Below are 7108 nucleotides of genomic sequence, written 5' to 3' on the forward strand. Positions count from 1 at the left end.
CTTTACCTTATTCCTACCTACTATGATATCTGGACAGAAATAAGAAACGCGAAGGGAATTTGTCAGTTCCTAGTGGCTGGGAGGCTATGGGGTTGGAAATTTTGAATCTTGTTACAAAATCTTATTACAAGCTTTTTAAAGCTTCTGAAAGATTAGGGGAAAAGGGCCTAAGAGGCTGAACGGCATTGGACCTGTCATTTCATCTGTGTCAGGAACTTCCCATGAGGAAACTTGCTCCACCAACGCAGATTGACACCTTCTTGTACTGCACAGTCTTAGTTGCTTGCAGACACTAAGAAGTTGTGTGAATTATCCAGTCACCTGACCAGACTCTGTTAGAGGCAGAACTGAACTCAAGTCTTCCTAAGTTGGAAATCCATTTTTATTCATGAGACCGTGGTGCCGCTTAGGCTTAAGAGCTCAGAGAGAGGGACTGTGGCAATCCAGTCTAAGGCGGAGGTAGAAAAAGTGAGAGGAGACATGAAGGTTTTGGAACTAGCAACGTGTTGTTTGTAGTGCTGGGATAGGAGTAGGATCCATATCTCTTCTTCCCTCTTTCTGCCTGTCCAAGCCTGACCCATCCACTCACACTGAGCTCCAATGTCACCTCCTCCCTTTTCATGGTGCTTGTCATGATCCCTCCCAGTCAGAAATCATCTTTGGGTCCATGGGTAGGCCTTGGTTTTTACTTCCAGTCCTCCTTTAGAATATAAGCTTCTTGAGGGCAAGGGATTATCTCTTTTTTTTTTTTTTGGTCTATCATCCATGCTCAACAAGTGCCTGGAACACAGTTGGTGCTTAATAAAATGCTTACAGATTGACTTCCTAGGTTGTGTTCTATTTTGTCTGATAGTTTTTTATGTGTCAGATCCTCCCTATTAGTAAGCCCAGGATCTTGCCTAAGAAGTGACATCTGTCTCATCTAACTTTGTATCTTCCCCATTGCCTAGGATAGTTATCCATGCACACTTTATCAATCATTTGTGATTTCATGGGCACTCTTTCCACTAACACAGATCTCAGCCCTTTTGTCTCTTACTGTGGGGATTTCCTGGGCTCTTGTGGTAAGAATAACTCAAGACCTGATAGCTAGTCTCTCTTCTGATGACAAGCATCTCTGAACTTTGCAGGACAATAAACAGTCAGTCATTAGGCTTGTACTCCAAACCTTTCTTCCCACGTTTTTGTAAATAAAGAAGATTCTCATTTAGATTCCAGCTCTGTTAAATACAGAAATCAGGTCTCCTTCAGCAGATTGCTGAAGAGCTCTTTAGGCAAAAGATGAAAACCCAAGCAAGGCCAAAGGGTGGTTTCCATATTCCCTCTCCATAAGGGTACATATGGCTAATGTGGCCCAACTATTTTTAACATTAACAAAGTTAATTTTTATTCTGAACTTAGTAAATACAAAATAAAATGGAAATTCCATATACACAGTGGGACACAAAAAAAGAGAATTCTACATGCAATTGCAAATCTCTTCAGGGGCAGTTTGCCTTTCTTTTTAAATATGTAATGAATTCAACCTGTAGCTTTCAGAACTGTCCTACTTATCTGTGCTTCTTTCTGGCATTCCCCTTGTTCTTTTTTCTACTTTAAAAAAGATTCCTCAATGACCCTCTTTCCTTTTCTTTTTTATTTTGTTCTCCTTTTGCTCTCCTTTCTTATGACTCTTCCTGCACTCAGAAAAAAAAAAGGAAAACAAAAAGAGTTGTAATGAATATACACAGTCCAGCAAACAAAATTTCCACATTGGCTGTATCTAAAAAGGGACATCTTATCCTGCATCTGGATGACATCACCTCTGCCAGGAGAATCATGCTTCATCATCATTTCTCTGGACTCATGGTTAGTCATTGCACTGTTTAGAATGCTCAAGTTTTTCAAAGGTGTTCTAGATTTCTAGCATTGTTATTATTGTGTGATTTTTTTTTTCTATTCCTCACTTTTTCACATAACAGTTCACAATGTTTCATGGAGGAAAAAAGATGTGCAGCATTCACAGTGTATCATTTCCTCACAGTGAATTTCTGGGCCACTCATTGAAGGAAAGGTTTGAAGACGCTGCCTTGTAGACTTGGCACATAGTATGGGGTGGGCTCTCTCTGGAAGTATAGTCAGGGAGATAGTGGCCACTTTCTAGTTCCTTTTGTGCTGCTCATCTGGTGGCATATCTTCCTTCTTCTGAATTTTGGCTTGGATGATCTCAACAATATTGCTAGGCTTGACTCAAAGAGCCTTGACTATTGGGGATTTCATGAAGATATAAATTTACTCAACATGGTCCTCACCACTCAGCTGCCTCATCAAATAGCTACTTCAAGTGTCTCTATCTTGGCAGGATCTGCCAAAACTTGCATTCCACCAACATGGACTTCAACACTCCACAATGGCTGTCTCCATGTTACAGTGAACCTTCTTTTTAAGAATCCAGTGGAAGTTCTAGGCATGATGGGGCTTTATAAATGCTGAATTGAATTAAATAAGATCAGGTTGAGTTAAATTCAATCATTCCTTCTATATTTTAGAAGAGTTTGACATCCTTCTGATGCTTTTAATGGCCTTCTCTGAAATTGTTATCTGCCGGATGAGCCACCTTTCTTCCCTGCTTCTCTAAGAATAAGCCCTCTATCTTTAAAATCTTCCTGTGTATGAGAAACTAGGGCCCCATTCAGTCTGGGCAAGAAGATCAAGGTGGCTGGGCCTCGTGGGCCCATGGCACCTGTATTCAGGTGGCTTCCCAGATAGCCTTTCTCATCCTCATTATCTGTACTTTACTTTGTGCCCTTCTTTCAAAGGCCCAACAGTTCACAACCTACTTTCTTACCCTGCATTTCCCCTTTAATTCTCATGATCGAAGCACTTGGGACACATCAGTCTTCCACTCATCCTTCCAACTTGTCATCCTGTGTATTGTCTGTTAACATTATTGTGGGCTGAGATGATGGAGAAGGTTATCCACCAAACACATCACCTCTCCCTTTTTTTTTTCTGCTAATGAATTATACTCTCTTGGGATGACCTGAGCAACTTGAAGTTTGCTTTTGCTCTTTCCTGTCCTTACCACATACAGCTCTATCATAGACTGGAGCACTGATTAATGAGCTAAAGCATCTGGGAGAGAACTAGCAGAGACGGGTAAGAATTGAGACATCAGGCATGTGGAAAAGCTAGATGTGTCTGTGCATGTAGCTGAAATGTTCTCTCGAGTCCATGGACTCCGATAGACTGCTTGTTTTGTGTTTCCAGTTCCTCCTCTCAGTTATTGTGGGTAATTGAGAGTTCAGTGTTGGTGCAATTTACTTAGAATCATCCATGTCTTCAATCCCTTCCACGCTCTTCTCCTCTCTGCACAGACAAAGCCCTCTTTGTAGTTAGCAGGAGCTTCTTTGAGGGTGAGCATTCAGGAGAAAAAAGATAGACCATGAAGATCAGAGAAATAGGATTTTCTTACTTTTTGGTGCATTAAAAATATTCTTTTCATTCAGATTCCCATGGATGCATTTTTCTTTTTCTAGGTCAATAAAATGTGAGGCATTGGCAATATCAAATTTCCTCTTACATATGACTTTGGCTACTAAACGTCTTTCGCCTGGGATATCGCTATTAATGATAATTTAGGTCCTGTTAAATCAGCACATAAGAGTAGCTGACATTTATATAATACTTTGCATAAATTATCTCATTTGTTTGTAACAGCAACCATATGGGCAACTTCTACAAACATTATTATGCCCATTTTGTAGATGAGGAAAACTGAGAGTTTATGTGATTTGCCATGGCCCCATATCGAATGCTTGTGGGTGCTGGTAGTCTAACCCAGGTCTCTACTGGTTCTAGGTCCAGGACTCATTCTTTGGTCCATAGGCTTAGAGTTAGGTTCTAGGTCATACAAGAGACTAGGCATTTTCTCTGGTCTCCATGACCTATCAAACCTTTCTAAAACAGAAATTATGGACCAAAGATAAAACAACTTTTGCTGTCTAAATGATCTGGGAGACCCAGAATCCAAAAGAGTAAAAAAACCAAACAAACTGAGCTCTCTTTGCATCCTTCCCTCTCCTCCCTAACTTCTCTCCTTTTTTCCCTTCCATCCCTTTCCCTCCCCTCCTTCTCTTCCCCTCCCCTTCCCTCCCTCCCCTTCCAAACACTTTCTGTTGTTCTCCACACCCATCCCTATCCCCACTTCCCTCTTTCTGCTGAGGATGCTGCCACCCCACTCAATTTCACCACCTCAGTGCCATCTTTGACTTTTCCTTCTCCCTCATTGCCACATCCTCTCAGCTGCCTAATCTGCTCCATTTTACCTCCACATTTCTCCTCTTCCCACAGATAGCTGTTAGTTCAGGCTGTGATTTCTTCTCATCTAGACTATTACAATAGACTTCTAATTGCTTCTCCTACTTTTAATCTCTTCCCCCTGTGACCCACCCTCCACTCATGGACAAATGGATATTTCTATCACACAGATCTGACCATGTCACTTCCTTACTCAAAAGTCTTCAGTGGCTCCCTCTTTTTCTGTGATAAACATAAAACTCTCAGACGGGTGTTTATAGTCACTACAACATGGCCCTATGTACTTTTGAAATTACTGTAATTTGAAATTACTCCTTCACTTGGTGTTTTATTTTAAGTTGGCCTAGTAGTTATTTCCTATGTGGTCCATTTCCTCTTCTATTTCTTTGCACAAGCAAAATTCTATCTCATTAGTTAAACTTGTAATTACAGATGCTTGAGGCCTTTGGAATCCTGGTTCTGCCATCCAATGTGTTCCTTGGCCTCGGCATCCTCTCTGCCATGTCTCGAATAGTTTTCTTCTTCACTTCTGTCTCATAGGATGCCTGGATTTCATCAAGGCTCAGCTCAAATGCCCCCTTCGGCAGGAAGCCTTTCGGTTATTCCACCTGCTGGTGCCTTCCCCTCCTCAGCAAACATCCCTCTATTCCCTGGGCCTCTTATGGCTGGATTCTTGTGTTGTTGTGGTTGGTCTTTCTTCATCTCTCCAGCGCTTAGCACAGTGCTTGGCATACAGGAAACACTTAAAGGTATGCAGATTTTTTGATTGATTCACTGATTTGATAAATGTTGGGATGTCTCACGGACCACATTCACTCCTCACCCTCAACTCTCAGAAAAGTGTAAGGTACAGCTCAGTCACTTCTCCCTGTGGACATCCTTTCCTGCTCCTGTCCCTGGTCCAGTTTAAAGATGACTTTGTATGACCATACATTTACTGGTATGTGTGCACATGTTGTAAGTGCCCCTCCTCCTCAGCTGAATGTAAACTCCTCCAGGGCAGGGGCCACTTCATTTTGACTTTATTTTGCTCACATCTCACGCTGTGAGTGGCACAGGGCAGGTATTCACAAATGCGTGTCAAAGTGAATTGGACTAACCTGTAGGAAAGAGATCCCACTGACATTGTGCATAATCAGGATTCCCAAAGTTCACAGCTCAGAGGAACTCTGCCAACATGCCCTGTGCTGCAGCAGCAGGAATGGGCTGTCTGATCCCATGAACACTAGTAAAATGGCCCTCTTTTCCTGGCTTTTATTCCCTGGCTTGTAATTGGGCTCCTGGGAGATGAGCAGTGAGTGAAAATCATAGCATCTTCCCTGCTTTGGGGAGCTGCTGGGCCTGGACCAGAGCATCTCTCTCCACCACCATAGAATCAGAGTGCTGGAGGGCTAGAGCATCTCCCAGGTGGAAGTTCCCCGAGGCCATCTTACCCAACCAATCATGTTACCCATCTAACCCAACTGGGATAGGAATTCCCTCTACAAGATCTAATCTCCTTCAAGGCAGTTGGCCAACAAGCATTTATTAAGCACCTACAGTATATGCTAGGCACTGTGCTAAGCTCTGGGGACACAAAGAAAGGCAGAAGTCCCTGTCTCCCCTTCTGCAGGTTCTTGCTGGTGCTTTAGTGTAAGGGTGGCCCAAGGAGCTCTGGAGTGAACACACCTGCACGCAGTTCCTCTGGAGGCAGCGAGAGGAGGTGCCTGAAGGATGTAAGGCAGGTACTTAGATACACAGCAGGTACTTTGATACACAGTATCCTGCCATAACGTGGGAACAGATGACATTTAGAGGATGAGAGAGATAGAGAAGAACTCCCCTGTGAAGTACAAATGAAGTCAAAGCATCCTTAGTAGTCTGGGAGGTGGGTGCTACAATTATTCCAATTTTACAGATGAGGAAACTGAGGTGGAGTGACTTGCCCAGGGTCACACAGCTAGTAAGTATCTGAAACAGAATTTGAACTCAGGTCTCTCCAATTCCATGTCAAGCACTCTAGGCAATACTCCAGACATGTTATAGATATTTCTTTGTTTGAGAAAAGTAAAAAAAAAAAGCATATCAAATTACAATAGATGTTTTCATCTTTCATTATGAACTGGAGGAGATTCTAAGAAGTAAGGGGTACAGTGCTCCCATTCTACAGAGGAGTAAACTGAAATCCTGAGAGCCATGACTGAATCTTAACTAGTAAAAACCTGACTGGCTACAGCTCAGTGCAAGGAGTATCATTAAGAAACATGGTAGCATCTGCCTCAACTTTATTGTATAGGCTAAAATTTGGCTTCACTGTCCAGGGATGCTTACATATCAACAATCCTTATCCTTTTTTGAGGTGATTAATTTTAATTATGATATTAGCCTTTCAATAATAATAATCACAATAACACTTTAGTCTTCGACACTTTTAGGAGTGTAATTTGGTTGGTATGAGTAGCCTTTCTACCAGTATAATGATAATAACAATAACAATCATAACAATAACCAACATTTTGTAGTATTATAGAATTATGAAGCTATATATATATATATTATATAATATTTCACTGAATATTCATACCAACTCTCTTGGAGACAGTAATAAGAGTTTTAGTCTCATTTTATGGCTGAGAGATTGATGGTGTAGTAGTGGATAGACCCCTGGGTCTGGAATCATGATGACCTAAGTTCAAATCTAGCCTCAGACTCTTATTGACTCTGTAATCCTGGGCAAGTCACTGCTTGCTTTAGTTTCCTCATCTGTAAAATGGGGATAATAACAGTACTTCCCTCCTGGGGTTGTTGTAAGGAAAATGACATAGTAATT

This window comes from Phascolarctos cinereus, unplaced genomic scaffold (assembly GCF_003287225.1).
Source record: "Phascolarctos cinereus isolate Bilbo 61053 unplaced genomic scaffold, phaCin_HiC Scaffold_5;HRSCAF=322, whole genome shotgun sequence".
Taxonomy (NCBI): Eukaryota; Metazoa; Chordata; class Mammalia; order Diprotodontia; family Phascolarctidae; genus Phascolarctos; species Phascolarctos cinereus.